Genomic DNA, 19,763 nt, shown 5'->3' with positions numbered 1-19,763 from the left:
AATACATAGATAGATAGATGATAGATAGATAGATAGATAGATGATAGATAGATAGATAGATGATAGATAGATAGATAGATAGATAGATAGATAGATAGATAGATAGATAGATAGATAGATAGACAGATAGGTGGCATAGTAGATGGAGTACTGGGCCTGGAAACAGAAAGACCTGAGTTCAAATCTGGCTCCAGACACTAACTAGCTGTGGACCCTGTGAAAGTCACTCAACTCTGTTTGCCTCACTTTCCTCATATGTAAAATGAAATGGAAAAGGAAATGGCAAATCACTCCAATATCTTTGCAAAGAAAGCCCCAAACGAAGTCCTGGAGAGTGAGATACAATTGAATAACAACATATCTTGTCATCCATTTTCAATGTTACAATTAAAATTAAAATGAATATACTACACAGTTTGTGTTCACTTTTTTTTTATTAGAAACTGATTTTTGTTTTAGCAGCATACAATTTGTGTGGCTAATCTAACCCTGGTGTTAAATACATAAATTGTTTTAGGCCATTAATAGATCATGAAGAGTCAACTAGATGGCAAAGTAGATAAAGCTCTGAGCTTGAAGTCAGAAAAAAACTGAGTTTGAATACTGCACCAGTTATGTGATTCTGGATAAGTGTCTTAGCTTCTGCTTCCTCATCTGTAAAGTGGACATAATAATATTGCCTACCTCACAGAGTTGTTGTGAGGATCCAGTGAGATGTGTAGGGTGCTTTGTAAACCTTAAAGACCTATATTAGTACTGTTTATTACTGCCAACTTCCTCAGCATGATCATCATCATTACACTTGGATATACCTGTTAATTCATTATCTATACTGTGGTTAACCTTTCGATTGCTCCTAAGCAGATTTGAGTTCAAACATAACCTTTTCCCCACCTCTAAGCTTCAGCTTCATCCCCACCCCCTACTCCCAAAAAGATGTGGGAAATGGAACTGCTGACTGACTTTTATGTTTGGCCTTTTCAGTAGCTCTCCATTGTGAAATAAACCAGTGCTTTTGCCAGAACTTCCTGTTTGTCAGACAACAGTGTTATGAACTGTATGGTGCCCCAAGAATCTGGAAAGCACAGTCACTGTGACTCCCTCCCCTTCCCTAAAAGATTCCAGGACACCCACGTGTCACCATGAGGAGCCCATATTCTAGGCTGTCCAATGGACCCACCTACAGAATGCTCACAACCCATGCTGCCAGCAAACAAGAGAGTCCTGATCTCGCTAAAATTCACCCACTCTTACATTTTTAATTATGCAGAAAATGCTAACAATCCTAATGAACTGTGCTAATTTTTAATCTGGTCAGCAATCCAGAAGGAATGACTCCACATTCACAAGTCACTAAATAGCCATCATACTAGAATAAGTTATAACAACCATCTCTATACTAGCAAAAATAAAATATGATGTAGAAAATCTGTCTTCTGAGACCAGCCTGAAACCAGTCAATGCCCAGCTAGGATTCACATTTATTTGTATAGAAACCATTTAGTTGTCAAGCGCTTGATTAGACTATAATGCTAATAAGGGCATGGTTGGAGACCTCATCAAGGCAATTCAGTTCAATTGATCAGATATTTATTAAGCACCTACTGTGTGCTGGGGAGATGGTGTCTAGGTGGTGAAGTGGGTAGAGTGCCAGGTCTGAAGTCAGGAAGATTCATCTTTCTGAATTCAAATCTAGCCTCAAACACTTACTAGCTGTGTGACCCTGGGCAAGTCACTTAACCTTGTTGTTTTGATTTCCTGTTCTGTAAAATGAACTGGAGAAGAAAGTAGCAAACCAGGCAAGTCAGTATCTTTGCCAAAAAAAACCCCAAATTGGGTCATGAGGAGTCAGACATGACTGAAACAACTGAATGGCATATGCTAAGTAGCTTTGCATCATACATAAAGCACTGGCTTAGGAATCAAGAAGGCATAGAGACAAGTTGTAATTCTGACCCATTCTGGCTGGGACCCTGTGTATTCCACAAAGCAGAGCAGGGTCCTCAGTCATTCTCTTAGACTAAGAGTTGCCCAGTAGCTGCAATCTGCATTGATAAAGGGAATTTCCTACAACACTGAAATCACAAGTCTGGTTGGAAAAAAATATCTGCCAGACTGGAGATACAAAGGAAAAAAAGTCCTATTCTTGAGAAAATTTCATTCTCCTATAAGCAAATACAAAGAAAGTCAAAGTAATTGCAGCAGGGAAAGACAGTTGACACCTGGAAGGTCAGGAAAGACCTCACGGGAGCTGTGCTTTGAAGGAAGTTAGGGATTCTGTGAGGCAAAGGTGAGCAGGCAGTACATTTCAAAATGAGAGCACTGATTGTACAAAAACATGGGGAGGGAAGATGGAGCAGTGTGAGGAGGGAACCACTGACAGACTGCTGATGAAATGGAGAATGAATAAAACATAGGGAAGCAGATATCAGAGAGCTTTCTATGTCTTGCCGGGGATTTTGTATTATCTCCTAGAGGCAATAGGGAGCCACTGAAGACTTGAGTAGGGGATGGAGGTCATTATGCTCAAATTGGTGTTTTAGAAATAGCAGCATCATACTGAAATAAGAGATCACATATTAAAAACAGACAATTAGAGCTTAACTTTTTTTTTCCTCAAGAGATGTCTTCCACACACGTATATGAAAATAGTCCCTAACTTGCATGTGGTTATATCTTCACAAAGAAAATTGAAGAAAACAATTGTTCTGGCTCAAATCGATAGATAAAGCATCCGTGGTTCCTTGGGATAATTAATCATGACACAAATGATTCCATTCATAAGATCGTAGAATCATAGATTGAGAGCTTAAAAGAAAGTTCCAACCCCTCACCTTACAGGTACGTAAGAGGGGATGTAGAAGGGGAGGGGATCTGATTAATTAATTGACTGATAAGAGAGGGAAGGGGGAGAAAGTGTAAGAAAGAGAGAGAAAGAGACAGAGAGAGAGACAGAGAGAGAGAGACAGAGAGAGAGAGGGAGGGAGAGAGAGAGAATAGGAGAGGAAAGAGAGAGGACAGAGAGAAAGAAGAGGAGGAGAGGGAAGGAAAGAATGCTGGAGAGAGGGAAAAGACAGAGAAGAGAGAGACAAAGGGAAAGAGAGAGGAGAAAGAACAGAGAGAGGAGAAAGAGAGATGAAAGACAGAGATAAAAAAGAGAAAGGGGAGAGAGAAACAAAGAGAAGAAAGAAGAGAGAGGTGAGAGAGAGGGGAAGGAAGAGAGAGAAAAAGAAAAAGGAGGGAAAGAGAAGGAGGAGAGAGAGAGAGAGGAGAGAAAAAGAGAGAAGAAAGAGAGAGAAAGCATATTAAACATTAAGTGCATTAGGGAGTTACTAAACCAAGTGCTTTGTGATGACAAGGAGAAAGGTCATTCCTAACTGGGGACCAAGAAGGGAAAGCTTCATGGAGGAGGCAGCCTTTTAGTTGAGTTTTAATCAAACAATCATCAAACATAGGTTAATTTTTTTAAGCACCGTCCTGGACACTGAGGGTACAAAGAGAAAGATAAAAAAGCCCCTGTCCTCGAGGAGTATGACAAACAGAAAGGGTGTTTATTTTTGACTAGAGATAATTGGCGGTACTGGAGATTTTTCAGCAGAAGAAGGACATGATCAGATCTATGCGTTAGAAATATTATTTTGGCAGTTGTATGGAGGATGGATTAGAAAAGAGAAAGATTTAAGACAAGATCACCAGTTTGGAAGCTAGTGCAATAGTGCAATAGAGGGATGATGAGGGCCTGGACTGGGATGGCGGCTTGTGAATTAAGAGAAGAGGGGAGATATGAATGGAATGAAATTGACAAGACTTGGCAACTTACTGAATGTGAGTGATGAAGGAGAATGCGGAGTTGAGGCTGATGCCAAGGTTATATAATTAAGAAGATGATGCCCTCAACAGTAACAAGGGAGTTAGAAAGGTGTGTGAGTTTTTGGAACAGTTTAAAGCAGGTCTATGAATACTCTGTCCTGGGCCTTCAGGGGAACAGAATGACGGAATCCTAGAACAGGAAAGTCCCCTAAGGGATCATGGAATCCAGGATTCAACAAATGTGCTTTAGATCTAAGAACAAATAATTTTTAAAATGAGATGAATATTTCAGCTATTATTGTTGTCTTTAGCATTAATTGCTAGCATTTACATAGTGCTTTAGGTTTGTAAAGCACTTTTGGTAAGTTAACACATTTGATCTTCACAATAACCCTGTAAGGGAAAAAATCATTATCCCTATTTTATAAATGAGGAAACAGGATGAGAGTTAGTGAATTGTCCAGTGGCACAAATCTAGTAAGTGTCTGAGATGGGATTTTTAAACTCAAATCTTCCTGACTCTAGGTCCAACAGTGTTGACTGTGCTACCTAGCTGCGTCTTTTTCAGTCATGTCTGACTTTTTGTTTCTCCGTGGATCAGACTGTCCATGGGGTCTTCTTGACAAAGATACTTGGGTGGTTTGCCATGTCTTCCTCCAGTGGATTAAAGCAAACAGGATTAAGTGACTTGCCCAGGGTCACACAACTATTAAGTATCTGAGGCTGGATTTGAATTCAGGTCTTCCTCCCTCCCCGCCCAGTGCTCTATCCACTGACCTACCTACCTGCCTCTTAAGGCAAGATAAACAAGAGGAAGAACTTTTTTAGAAGCAGCTTGGTGCAGGTTAGGATTCTGTAGAAAAGCTAACAAAATTTAGCAACTTACTGAAGGGGGTGATAAAGGCGAATGAAGACTTGAAATTTTAAATGATACAATGATGTATCTGTAGTTTATTCTCTTTACTCCTGTCAAGAACGTATATAAGGATATATTTGTTATTTGGGATTTTTTTTTTTTTTTTGCAAATGTAACTACCAACCTTATTCTATAAAATGAAAAGTCAATAGTACTTTCTGAATACATACGCATGCATAGGTAGTATGTAGCATCTTAGTACGCGAAGACCTTTTTCTTCTTAATATAAGAATCTTTGTGAAAGCTTCCTCCTTCCCTCTGCATTCTAAGGTAATCATTCACATGTGTAACTCTGAGGGAAAGGCGTTAAACATTCCCATAAGTCTCCTTACTCTGAAAGAATAATTCAAAGTGATTCTTCTGGTGCCAACCAGGCAATTTAAGAGACAGAACTTTCTGGGAAGATTTGTGCCCAACATCTGTTGGCTAGTATCTGGTAAGTGTTGCATGCTTTCTTTTGCTTCTGCTCCTAAAACCAGCCAAGATAGTCTATCCCTTTTTCCACCATTATAATTTCTTGGATAAGTGACTCAAACTTCTCTATGATATTTGGCATAATGGATAAGACCCTCCACATTCCTCTTGTTAGCTAACCTAAATCAGGAAATATTCAAATTTCACATTCTTATTACCCTCATCCTATACCTGAGCTCAGAGACCCCAAAGCATAGACATGGAAGTTGTAGAAGTAAATGCCACCTTCCCTCCTCCCCTCCCCAATCACCATCTTGGCATCCCTGTAAAGACGAGAGTACTTTTAACATCAATGGGAATTAAGACTTTCCCTGCACAAAAATGGGAAACCTATGATACTATATCAGAAACTATTACATCCCAGCCTAGATGGCACAGGTAGCTAGATTGTGCAGTGGACAGAATGGATAGAGTGCCAGACCTGGAGTCAGGAAGACTCATCTTCCCGAATTCAAATCTGGCCCCAGACACTTAGTAGCTGAGTGACCCTGGCAAGTCACTTAACCTTGCTTGTTTTGGTTTCCTGTTCTGTAAAATGAACTGGAGAAGGAAATGGCAAAGCACTCCAGTATCTCTGCCAAGAAAACCCCAAATGGGGTCATGAAGAGTTGGACATGACTGAAAAATGACTGAACAATATTGTCCCAATCCATGCACAGATTTGGATTAACTATAGTACTTCCTGTCCCTCCCTCTTTTTTTCCTTCCCCCGTTCCTTTGGACACATAATTCTTGTACTTGTGTTTCATCCTTTTTTCTTTCCCTCATATGGATGCTGGATTACCACATAACCACTCATTTGGAGAGGCCAAGTAAAGGAATGGAAAAGGTTAAGAGAAATTAATCAAGTTTCCTCCTCATTGTTAAACGCCTTGAACTCAAAGCACCCTTGTTCTAATGGCTTCAATGAGTTGCCCTAATTTAGGTTCACTAAAGCCCTCAAAATATTCAAGGAAGAAACCGAACAGGTTTGACTAGCATATTTCTTAGGGCCATGTATAGTAGGCATGGAAACCTCCCACATGCCCCAACACTGCATCAACAGTGCTACTGGAGCTACATTTCCACTTAAATAGTAAAACTTGGATGCCTATGTGGAGAAAGGGCTATAGATCCAGGTAAGACTGCACCCCCAGAAAGATACCACAGTGATGCCACAGAGGCCTAGCTCTGGTTTCAGAACAGGATCTGATTTATTCTGTCCCTTGATAGAAACAGAATCAAAATGGTGTCTAGGTGGCACAGTGTGTAGAGCAATAGTCCTGGAATCAGGAAGACCTATGTTCAAATCCAGCCTTAAATACTTATTAACTGTGTGGCCCCAGATCGTAGAACCTCTATCTGTCTCAGTTTCTTCTACTGTAAACTGGGGATAATAATAGCTCCTATGTCATAGACTTGTGAAGATAAAATGAGATGGTATTTGTAAAGTACTTAGCACAATGAATGGCACATAGTAGGTGCTTAATAAATATGCTTGTTTCCCTCCTCTCTTCTCTGATTTCAGGCAGGATCACACTAAAACCATGCCAAAAACAAAAGAATTTTTTCTGTCATTAAAGTCCTCTATAAAAGGGAATTTCTACAGCTTTGCTTGGCAACCTGGTCCACTGATTATTAAACACCCACGTCCCCAAACGAGATCTTACTATGCCTGGAGCATCACATGTGGTATTGCAATCACCACAACTCATGACTGAATTAGTCACTGACTCGAATATTTTTAGCAGGGTGAATGATATATTACTGTAGGTCTAAACAAGAAACTTCATTTCTACCTCAGTCTTAACTTGTGGCACTAAAGTCATGACTGACCAAAGTCAGTTTAAATGAGACCCCTGTAAAGTTCAGCTCGCTGCACATGTGAATTTTTAAGAAGACTATTACAGAACCATGGTTCTCAAAATGTTTCACACTATAGCTTCCTGAGGGTTCTAGTTACAACCTCGTTGTTTACCAAAACATTTTACTCTGATGACTATAGGGAACCAACAGGGAACCACTTGTGATTTCTGTGTTTTGTACTCACTGCCCCTTCTTGCCTGGAATGTGCTCCCTCCTCATCTCTGCTTCTAGGAATCTCTGTACCCCTTCAAAACTCAACTCAAGCACTCTCTTCCAGAGGGGGTCTTCCCGAGTGCCCCCCAACCCGTTGTGGATGCCTGCACACCCAAAGTCCCTCTACCCTGCATTTATCTTTTACATACCTTTTTACGTGCATGTTGTCTCCACAATTAGAAAGTAAGCATGACAAGGCAGAACAAAGATAGTGGAACAGCAGGAAACAGGGCGACCAACACCTCCCCTCCCCCTCAAAAAAAAGAAATTAAAAAGCCAGCTTTTCCAAACAGATCTAGAAAATGCACCAATTTTTAATAATGTCTTTTGTTTTATTCTATTCTCACAATTCTCCCCAGTCCTTCTTCCCCTACTCCTGAAGAGCTATTTTATACAACATATAGTATTTTTAATGACAAAAAAAGAGAAGAATACAAAATCAGTACAACTGACCAATATATTGAAAACATCTGAAAGCATGGTTATTATATAACTGTGGACCCCTCACCATAAAGGGAAGGGTTGGAGATGTCCTTACATATTTATTTTTGAAAGTTGTGCTTTATCTTCATCATTTTGCTAAATTCACTTTTGATATTTTATATGTGGTTATTCTTTCCAGTTTCCATTTCCATTTCTTTCCAGCTCCATTTGTATCTATTGTTTTCTTGGTTTTGCTTACCCCACTGTGCATTGGTTAAAGTAGAACTTTCCATGCTTCTCTGTATTTATCTCATTCTTAATTTCTTACATGGAGGTATTCATGTACCACAATTCATTAGTCATTCTCTAACTGATGAGCATTTCTTTTGTTTCTAGTTCTTTGCAATGACAAAAGTTCTGCTATAAATATTTTGATATATATGAAAAAAAAGAAGTCACAATGAATCATTTTACCAGAGCAAGTCAGAAGAGAGAGACAGACAGGGAGCTCTGCGGTCACTAGGAAAGAGGTCTGGCTTGGAGAACACCATGAATGGAGCACTAGCACACAAAAGGTCCAAAACACAAGTAGGGCATTCCCAGACCCATACTGAGGCTCCATGCTGGAAATGAATACCACCTGACAGTTTTGTCGCTCCCTACTCAAATCCGGGTCACAGGACTGCAGTCCAGAGCAGAAGGGGACATGTGTCCAGGGATGGCATTCCAAGGTAAGAATCTGCCACAAGTCCCCTAGCCTGAGAAGCGCAATTTCAGAGTTAAATAGCAGTAGTGTAAATCTGACCACAAAGGCAGAACAGGGTCTCAGCTCTAGTTTCTGACCAGTTGGAAGCTTGCAGAGAAATAACTAATAAAGCAATCCAAACCAAATTGGAGCCTGAATTCCCATCACAAAAGCTGGTAGAGCTTCTCAGTTGACTGACAAAGTCTAAGTCCAGCAGCAACTTATAGTTACTCAGATACAGACCCAGGTCAGGAACTTGCAGAGCTCAGATTCTATCAGACTTTGCCCAGGATCAGACTACTTTGGGAGCACTGAAAGCTTGCAGAACTGAATACTGTCCCTGAGATCCTGGAATAACATAACATTTAAGACACTCCCCAAGAAACAACAAGACCTGCCCACACCTTCCCTCTAGAAATGTGTGTTAAGTTGGAAATCAGGAAATAGGCTGCAGGAATGAGGGGGAAGAAGAGTTCCATCATAAACAGTTATTATGGTGACAGGGATACTCAAGACCCAAACCCAGAAAAAGAGAGTCACTCCAAAACATCTACAAGCAAAGCCTTAAAGAAAAATACAGCCTGTGCACAAATTCAACTAGAATTCCTAGAAGAGTTGAAGCAAGAGTACCAAAAAGAGTTTAAAATTTTTTTTTATTAATGAAATAATAATTCTAGCATTAGAAGAAAGGTAGATTTTAAAGAAAAGATGAGTCCTAAGCAAAACAAAAGCTAAATAAGAATAACTACAAAAATATTTATAGTTTTTTTTGAGGTGATAAAGAATGGGAATCTGAGGGGGTTCCCATAAATGGAGGAATGGGTGAACAAGTTATGGTATATAAATGTGATAAAATGCTATTGTGCTGTGACAAATGATGAAGGGAATGGTTTTAGAGAAACCTGGGAAGACTTGTGTGAACTGATTCAGAGTGAAGTGAACAAAACCAGGAGAACAACTGATACAATGACTACAATATGGTAAAAATGAATAAATTTATAAGAATTAAAAGCACTGATCAGTCATGATTCCACAGGACTAATAATAAAATATACTCCTGATAGAAAAGTGAAGGACTCAGTGTTAAATAAGACATATTTTTTTAGACATAGTCCGTGCAGAAATTTGTTTTGTTTATACACATTTGTATCAGGGGATTTGTTGGGTTTTTTTTTTTTTTTCATTTTCAGTTAAGGGAAAGAGTCACAATGGCAAGGAGAGAAGGCTGATTTTTGCTGATAGAAATAAATAAAATACATATCTTTTTTTAAAAATGAGCTCCTTGAGGACAAGGATTCCTTTTGCTTTCTTTTTTTATTCCTAGTGCTTAGTACAATGCCTAGGATATAGTAAGTACTTAATAAATATTTGTTGATCAATTGATGTACAGACCTGGAAATCATTAGCATTGAGATGATAATTGAATCCTCAGGAGCTACTGAGATCACTGAGTGAGACAGTGAGCGGAGAGAGAAAAGAGAAAAACCAAGAAGAGACTTGGAGGACACCCACAGCAGGTGGATGTGACATGGATGAAGATTTAGCAAAGGACATTGAGAAGGAGCCATCAGACAGGTAGGAACAGAATCAAGAGAGCACTGTCACAAAAACCTAGAAAGGAGAGATAATTCAGGAGGAGGTGAGAAAGGCAAAGAGATCTTTGAAGACTTTGGAAAAGGCAGTTCAAGCTAAACTATGAGGTCCGAAAATGGTGGTGTTAGCCAGTGAAAATGACTTTTCCATTGTATTTAGGTGAGAAGGGAAGAACGTAGCTAGTAGAGATGGTAGGATCAAATGAGGGATTTTCCAGGGATAGGTAAATAATGGATATATTCTTCGTCAGATAGACAGAGGTTGAAGATTAGAAAGTGGGGATGATAGGGAAAATTCTACTGGAAAATTCAGGAAGGGATTTCATTAATAATGCATATAGAGGGGATGACTTTTGGTAAGGAAAAGGGCCTCTTTATCAGAGAAAAAAGATAAATATTAACATTGTATTATGTGTTTTTAAGCTTAAGTCTGCAAGAAACAATTTTATTTAACATTAATATCCAAGTATTTCTAGCTTGGAGGGAGAGATATTCAAATTAACATTGTACTCCACGCTCTCCAACATGATTTTGGTCTCAAGATGATTTATGGTAATATTTATAGAAACTCTGAACAAAAAAAAGATCATAATATGTAAAAATACAATTTGAGTAAATATTCAAGAACAGTTGAATAATCAAATGTGTATCCATCCTATTCTGTCCACTCCTCTTGAGCCTGGAGTAAACAAAGGGACCTCTTGCCATCCATTAATATTTTTTTTTAAATATTATTTTATTTTTTCCAATTACATGTAAAGATAATTTTCAACATTCATTTTTTTTAAGATTTTGAGTTCCAAAATTTTTCTGCCTCTCTCACCTTCCCCCTCCCCAAGATGGCAAGCAATCTGGTATAGATTATACATATATAATTATGCAAAACATCTGCATTCAGACTCCATCAGTTCTTTCATTTTTCATCATGGGTCCTTTGGAATTTTCTTGGTTTATTGATTTACTGAGAATAGCTACATCTTTCACAGCTGATTATCATACTGTATTGCTGTAACCATGTACAATGTTCTCCTGGTTGTGCTCACTTCACTTTGCATTGGTTCATGTCAGTCTTTACAGGTTTTCCTGAAACCATTTTGTTCATCATTTCTTATAGCACAATAAATAGTATTCCATCATAAACACATACCACAACTTTTTTAGCCATTCCCCAATTGATGTACATCCCCTCAATTTCCAATTCTTTGCTATCACAAAAAGAGCTGCTATAAATATTTTTTGTAGTAATAGGTCTTTTCCCCTTTTTTTGGAGTAAAGACCTAGTAGTAGCATTACTGGATCAAAGGATATGCACAGTTTGGTTGCCCTTTGGGCATAGTTCCAAATTTTTCTCCAGACTGGTTAGATCAGTTCACAACTCCACCAACAATAAATGTGTCTTAATTTTCCCACATTTTCTCCAATATTTTTTATTTTCCTTTTCTGTCATAATAACCAATCTGAAAAGTGTGAGGTGGTACTTCAAAGTTGTTTTAATTTGCATTTCTCTAACCAATAGTGATTTAGAATATTTTTCCATATGACTATAGATAGCTTTAATTTCTTAATCTGAAAACTGCCTATTCATATCTTTTGACCATTTATCAACTGGGGAATGACTTGTATTCTTATCAATTTGACTCAGTTCTCTGTGTGCTTTTCCTTCATTGCCGAAGAAGACCATGCCATCAGAGAAATAATGACATGACTTGCACTTGACTTTGTTTTGAGTGAGGGAGGGCTGTGCAGGTCACCAGCCTCACTTCTTCTCCAGAGCCATCTGAATCCAGTGACCAGACAGATATTCATCAGGATGACTGGACATGACCCAGGATGAGGCAATTGGGGTTAAGTGACTTGCCCAAGGTCACACAGCTAGTGAGTGTCAAGTGTCTGAGGTGAGATTTGAACTCAGGTTCTCCTGACTCCTGCACTGGTGCTCTATCCACTGCACCACCTAGCTGCCCTAGAACTCAGTTCTCTATATATTTGAGAAATGTGGCCTTTATCAGAGACACTGGCTACAACCTTCCTTTCAATAATAACTTTATCCTTTATCAGTGGAGAAGTATGAGTACCAGAGCAATCATTCAGGTGGGTGGAGATAAAATGATATGAACAAGATAAAAGTTATTCTTTATAGAAAAAGTTTAAGTACCACCCTTAATCCATTATCCTAAGAAAAGCTCCTTTCTAAGAGGGCTTTCCAATGATTCCAAAGTCCAAAAGGACCAGAGAAAAATCTAGGATAGAAACCATGGGGAGAACTGATTAGGGAGGATTAGAAGGGTTGTCTTTTCTGCAGAATGAAGGCCTAATTGAGATTAAATAGCATATCTAAATCACTATTGATTGAAAAAATGCAAATTAAAACAGTTCTGAGGTACTACCTTATATCTATTAGATTGACTGACAGAAAAGGAAAATGATCAATGTTTGAGGGGATTGGGGGGAGGAGAATTGAAAAAGAGATTAAGTAGTAAAAATTTGAAGTTAACTTTGTCATCATAGTGTCTTGATTTCCTCCAGCCCCATTAAGCATCATATGAGTAGGACTAAAGAAGATAGATAGTGGGAATAATACAGGACCTATGGTTGATTACAAGAAAAGAGAGAAAAGAATCTGAGTAGAGAATATTGTATAGTTGAACTCTACACTAAAGGATAGAGGTTCACCAAAGGATAGAGAAAGGAAGAGGGGATTATATATTCATTCAGTGTAGGGGTGATGGTTTGGAGAAGCACTGAAGAATGGAGAGACTGTGGGTTACAGTGAGAAGAAAAATAGTCAAGTGTCACAAGACACAGAGAAGGGACAATGATGAAAAGATTATGGAATTTCAGAGTATATGAACATGGAAACGGAACACTTGTGGGGCGATAACAAGATCAAGAGTATGGCCATTCCTATGTATAGCTAAAGTGGAGAGGAGTGGATTGTTGGCTATAAATTGATTGAGGAACTGGGAATTTAGGTATTTGAGAGAACAACAATATGTATGTTGACGTTTTCTAGTAAGAGGGCAGGAGTTAAGGTGGAGGGGAAGACTATGAGGGAAGCACCATACTGATTGAAAAAGGAGGGAATTCAAAAACCTGAATTCTACTAGAGGGAAAAAGATGTATACAAGATAATTTGAGAAAGCAGGAGAGACTAACAGCTATCAGGATGAGCAAAGTCTTCCCATAGAAAGTGGTACATGAGCTGAGTCTTGAAGCAAGCTAGAATCCTAAGTAGCAAATATCAGTCAAGCAGCATTTATTATGTGTTACTATGTGTTGGGCACTGTGCTAAGCACTGGCAATGCAGAGAAAGTAGAAAACAGTTAACTTAAGCAAAGTTGCAGGATATAAGATTGTATCAGTGAGCACCCCAACATACACAGGGGGGGCCTGCGATCACAGGTTCTTTGATCTGCTTCTCTAAAAGGAAAACGAAGAGTTAACAATCACTTTAATCAAGCACATGCATCATTCAGTTAGTTCAGAGGGAAAAGTCAGCACCCTGAATTTCAGAGAAATACAGAGATATCTAAATCAGAAGACAGAGCTTCCAAACTGTCTAACAGTAAGCAATACATACATCACAATTCAACAGACAGGTCCAACTGTCTGACCATAGTTACGAGAGAGGGAAACATCTGGGTTTTCATAGCCAGGGTGCTGCTTAGCGACTTCTCCGAGTCTCATCTGGCACGCAAAGCTTCTTCCAAAAACTAAACCCCAAAGTAAAACCTCACCTCAGAGTCTTTAAACACTTTTTAGAGCCAGAGGGCATCACATGTCTTGAAAACCAGTGCTTCATTAACAAAAGGTCTGGGCCTTCCTACAAATCTTCCCAGCCCCAACTCTCCCCTCTCCCTCCCTCACTCAAAACAAAGTCAGGTGCAAGTCATGTCATCATTTCTCTGATGTCCTGGTCTTCTTCGGCAACGAAGGATGAACACACACACCCAGCTCCAACAATGGGTGGGAAAGATTCTCTTTAATCACATTATTAAGAGGCATTATACTTCATGGTATAAACAAAAACAGCGAAAGATCTTACTTTGCTTGCCCTCACAAAGATAAATGCACACAAATCAATAGCATTCCTATAAATAAACCAATAAAACTCAGAAAGAAAAATTTTTTAAAATTCCATTCAAAATAATTGCAGAAGCTAAAATATGTGCAAGCATATATACCAAGATTCACCTAGGGATTATACATATCTAACTATAAAATACTCTTTGAAGAATTAGAGGCTGGCCTATATAATTTCAGAAATATTCATTGCTCATGGTGAGCCAATGTAATCAAAATGACAATACTACCTAAATTAATTTTCTTATTCAGTAATGAATATCATAATAGCAATGTCAAATATTTTATGGACCTAAGAAAATTAAAGCAAAATTCATAGGAACAAAAAGATCAAGAATCTCAAGGGTAACAATATTTTTTAAAGTAAAAAGCAAAAGAATATGTATTTAACAGTTCAAAAGCCATAATACTGTTGTTTATGAGAGCAAAATCTGAAATAGTTTTAGACAGAAATTTATTAGGTCATTTGGTAGAGAAAGCTAAAAAAAGAGGTATGGTTCCATCTCCTCTAGGTTCTGGAAGGTTTACATTATATAGGATTTAGACAAGGATTCCCCACATAAACCACACATATGTAGTTAAGCAATTTTGCTGAAAAGGTAACTTGGGAGCAAGATAGATTGAGGTGGATATCAGTAAAAATAAACAATAAATAAAATTTGGGTGAAGCCAAAACACTAGCCTTGGTGGACCCCAAATGAAACCTGGAGGTACTCAAAATTCCTTGTAGCCATCTGTGCCAATCCTGGAGAATTACTGAGGTCAGAATGACATTCTGGGTTCAAACAATCTCTAGTCATATAAAATTAAGTTCAAACAATATTAATAAATAATAATCCATACTACAAAGCAGCAATATTTAAAAGTGATTTGGTACTGGTTAAAAAAAAAGGTTCATCCGTGGAATAAATTAAGTACACAGCATACAGAAACAAACACAGTAACACAGTGTTCAGGAAACCTAAGAATCTAGTTACTGGAGAAATTACTCATGTTTGACAAAAAAATGCTGAGAAAACTATAGAGTGATCTGGTAGAAATTTAGATCAACATCTTACATAATACACCAATGCAAGCTCCAAATGGATGAATGACCTAGACATAAAATACCACATTGCAAAAGAAATTAGAGGAACAAGGAATAAATTACCTTTTGGATTTATGGATAAGGGAAGAGTTTGTGATTAAACAAATGAGAAGAGAAGATCACACAGGATAAAATGGACAGTATTGATTACATAAAGCTTCAAAGTTTTTTCACAAACAAATCTAATGTAGTAAAAAATCAGAAGGGAAACCAGTAACTGGGGTGAAGGGAGGAGTCTTTGCAACATTTCCCTGATAAAAGTCTCATAACCAAAATAGATAAGGAACCAATTCACATTTGTAACACTAAGAGCCATTCCTCGATACTTGGTCAAAGGATGTGAATAGGAGATTTTTCAAACAGGAGAAAATCAAGCTATCAGCAAACAGTTGAAAAAATTCTCTGAATAACTAATAATTAGAGGAGGTTCCATCACATACCCATCAGACTGGCAAAGAAAATAACAAGAAGATGACAAATGTTGGAGGAGCTGAGGAAAAATGGGTACACCAATGCACTTTTAATCTTTCCTTTGATTTTCAAAATTTCTCATTTGGTGTTTAATTGGGGGGGCTTAATTCATTGGTTTTCTAGTTTTTTTTAATTGTAAGCACAATTTATTGGTATACTCTTTCTCTCTGGTTTATTAAAGAAAAATGTTTAGGGATATAAATTTTCCCCTAAGCATTGCTTTGGCAACATCCCCAAAATTTTGGTATGTTGTCTTATTGTTGTCATTTTATTTAATGAAATTATTGTTTCTGTGATTTGCTCTTGGACCCATCTATTCTTTACAAATAAGTTATTTATTTTTCAATTAATTTTTAATCTGCTTCAAAGGCTCTTTACTGAATGCTGTTTGAATTTCATTAGGATTAGTAAAAGATATATTTCAAACTTCTGCTTTTCTGCATGTGTTTGTGCCCTGGATACATGATCAATTTTTGTGAAGGTGCCATGCACAGTTAAGGAGGTATATTCCTTTCTCTTCTCATTCAGCATTTTCCAGAGATCTATCATCACTAACTTTTCAAAAATTCTATTGAGGCCCTTCATTTATTTCTTTTTTGTTTATTTTCTGGTTAGATTTATCTAGATCTAAGAGGAATAAATTGGGGTTCTATATTACTATGGTTTCACTGCCTATTTCTCACTGTAACTCATTTAACTTTTCCCCTAAAAATTTAGATACTATGCTACTTAGTGCATATAATTTTAGTACTTATGTTAATTCGTTGACTATGACAGGGGTGGGGAACCTGAAGCCTCAAGGTCACTTGTGATGTTCTAGGTCCTTGGGCCTCCCACCCCTGGTCTATGATAATTTTTTATCAAAATGTAATTTCTCTGCTTATTTCTTTTTATTAGGTCTATTTTTACTTTGGGGCAGCTAGGTGGCACAGTAGGTACAGTGCCTGGCCTAGAGTCAGAAAGACTGATCTTCCTGAATTCGAATCTGGCCTCAGACACACTTACTACCTGTGTGACCCTAAGTAAGTCACTCAACGCTGTTTACTTCAGTTTCCTTATTTGTAAAATGAGCTGAAGAAGGAAATGGCAAACCACTCCAGTATCTTTGAAAAGAAAACCCAAATGGGATCATGAAGAATTAGACATGACTGAAAAACATCTGAACACATATTTAATTACTTAGAGGTTATGCAGCAAATAGATAAATCATCATTTCCTTCATACAGATCCATGAGCCACCAAGAAAATCTTATGAATAGCATGGTCCACATGGTCACGAAGAGTCAGATACGACTGAACCACTGAACAACAACGCATTCCAAGAACTGTGTGAGGCTTTGGTGACATAAAGAAAAGCAAGAAGAAGAAAAAACCCAACCTAGTCCCTACAGGCAAGGAATTCATAGTCTAATCCAGACAATATTCAAACAACTATATGCAAAAAAATAGATATACAAGACAAATTGGAGATGACCTTAGAGAAAAGGCACTAAGATTAAAGCGGACAGCCCCACTTCAATTCGATGGTTCTCTTTTGCCTCTAGGATCAAATATAAAATCATCTGTTTGGCTTATAAAGTAACTATTCTCTTTTGGAAAAAAAAATTTTTAATTTAAAAAATTTTAAATTTAAAAACTTCAATAACAAAATAAAATTTAAAAAATAAAGAGCTCTTTAGTGACCTTTTTGACTATGCTATAAGTTTAATAGAGTATTGAAAAGGGGAGCTGTGTGTCCAGTTTTATCGAGGTCTTTTCCTGCTCTGAATCTATGATTCTATGGTTCCTACTTTCATGGTTCCTACTATGATCCTATGGTTCCTACTTTCAAGTCTATAAGTTTAACTCACAATGTATCATCCCTATCTTCATCTCTAGTACAATGTAACTTTTGTTGAGGATATTTGTCTCATGTAATCACTGAATTCAAATAAACAAGTATTTATGAATAATCTTCCATTTGTAAAGCACTATGCTAAGTTCTGAGGACATAAAGGGAAAAAAGACAGTCTCTGCCCTCAAGGACCTCACATTATTGAGAGTGTATGTGTTTATGTGGAGAGAAAGGGGAGAAGTTGAAGGAGGTAGGGGAGAGAACCAAGAAAAATGTTCCAAGAAAACATGAAAAGTTTAAAAAAAAATCTAAAATTTGATCAATGGAGTTGATTCAATTACAAAAGTCCAGAGAATATTATGAAAGAACAGTAGCATTTGTTCCAGGACCATTTCTATCTGAACCCCTTTGAGAAAGAGAAAAACATCGTCATCATCATCACCATCATCATCATCATCATTGTGACTGGAAGTGATTTACTCTGGGGTGGAGCCTATGAAATTGCCAAGATCCTAGAGGAATCAAAAACTTGAGTATCTGTCACCCAAGGTATATTGAACTTGGCCAACAATATGTCAACAAGGAAGGGTTGAACAATAGTTGGGTCATAGCGTTTATGGTAATAGAAAAGTTTATGGTGGCAATTCAGGACCAGGTCATCAACAGGAGAAATTACAGACAATTTATACTTAAGGAACTTAGTGATCAATGAAGATTATATAAAGAAATGGTAGAAACCAAGTCACTCCAGGCTGTAAAATTTTTGTTCCTAATAAATACTGAGCAAGAATGACTCAGAGGCTAGAATTATGCATCAGAGGTTGACCAGATTCTGTGGACTCATAGATAACAAATACCCATGTTATAATATAGACATCAAAAAATTCATGAGGATTCAACAAACTGTGTTGGAAATGGAGCATAACTCTGAACCACAAAAATTTAAAGACTATCCTTTACTAAACAACTCCACTCCAAAATACACATAATCCTAAAGCTTTGTGGAATAAAAAGCTTTCAAAATAGAAACCAAGCAAAAGGAATCAAAATCATGTGAAATTGCAGAGAAGGTACTTAATCCATATTCTCATTGTCCAGTCTGCTAAAACAGTTACCCAGAAGATGATTTCAGTGAGCCAACAGAAGGTGGTCTTATATCCAATTACTTTTATCCAATTATAAGAAGCAATTATTTGATTCACTTGGGCAAGAGTAACCCCATAAAAAAGATGAGAATGAGATTTTATATTCATATATCTATATGTGTGTATAATATTGCTAGTATGAGTATAGAGAGTGAATAAATTAAATACTATTAGTCTTTTATTATTTTAAGAGGGCAAAAATATTTGCAGTTTTCTTCATCTGGGAAGCAAGCAATGATTTTCCTTTATATAGGGTTATTTTACTTTCCCTCAATAAACGAATAAATAGATGGATAGATAGACAAATAAATAAATGTATGCCAACACAATTTTAAGCTGAATTTGCATTATTAATATTTTCTCCATCACTATCTAAAGTCTAGACAATCAACAAAATGAGAAATCAAGCTAATTTGTAGTATTTGCCAGTTTCTGAGGTATTTACACGAAAAATTTAACAATAGGCTTGAGCTAACCGAAGCTGATTCCACTGTTTGATGTTGCTTAGTCATTTCAGACTCTTTGTGACATTATTTGGGGTTCTCTTGGCAAAGATTCCTGAGAAGTTTGCCATTTCCTTCTCCAGCTCATTTTACAGATAAGGAACTGAGGCAAACAGGGTTAAGTGACTTGCCCAGGGTCACACAGCTAGTAAATGTCTGAGGCCAGATTTGAATTCAGGAAGATGTCTTCCTCACTCCAGGCCTTGCATTCTATTCACTGTACTACTTAACTGCCTGACTCCATTGTATTCCAGCTTATACAGAGCACTGTCAAATATTCCTTACTTGACTCCAGTCCAGTGTATAGATTGAGAAGCTGTTTCCAGCAATGTGTGATTTTGTGTGAAGTAAGGATTACTCTGAGCTGCTGGAGTAGGAGGAAGGCCTATCTCTCACCTAGACATCAGAGATCTCACTTTCATTTTCATTTTGTTTTGTTTTGTTTTCTTTTCTGATCTTAAGTTAAAAGATATATATATATATACATATATATATATACATATATATATATGTGTGTGTGTATATATATATATATATATATATATATATATATATATATATATATATATATATATATATATATATATATATATTCCAAGAGGAGAGTTACTAGGTGAACTTG

This window comes from Notamacropus eugenii, chromosome 4 (genome assembly GCF_028372415.1).
Source record: "Notamacropus eugenii isolate mMacEug1 chromosome 4, mMacEug1.pri_v2, whole genome shotgun sequence".
NCBI lineage: Eukaryota > Metazoa > Chordata > Mammalia > Diprotodontia > Macropodidae > Notamacropus > Notamacropus eugenii.
This window is presented reverse-complemented; position numbering follows the sequence as displayed.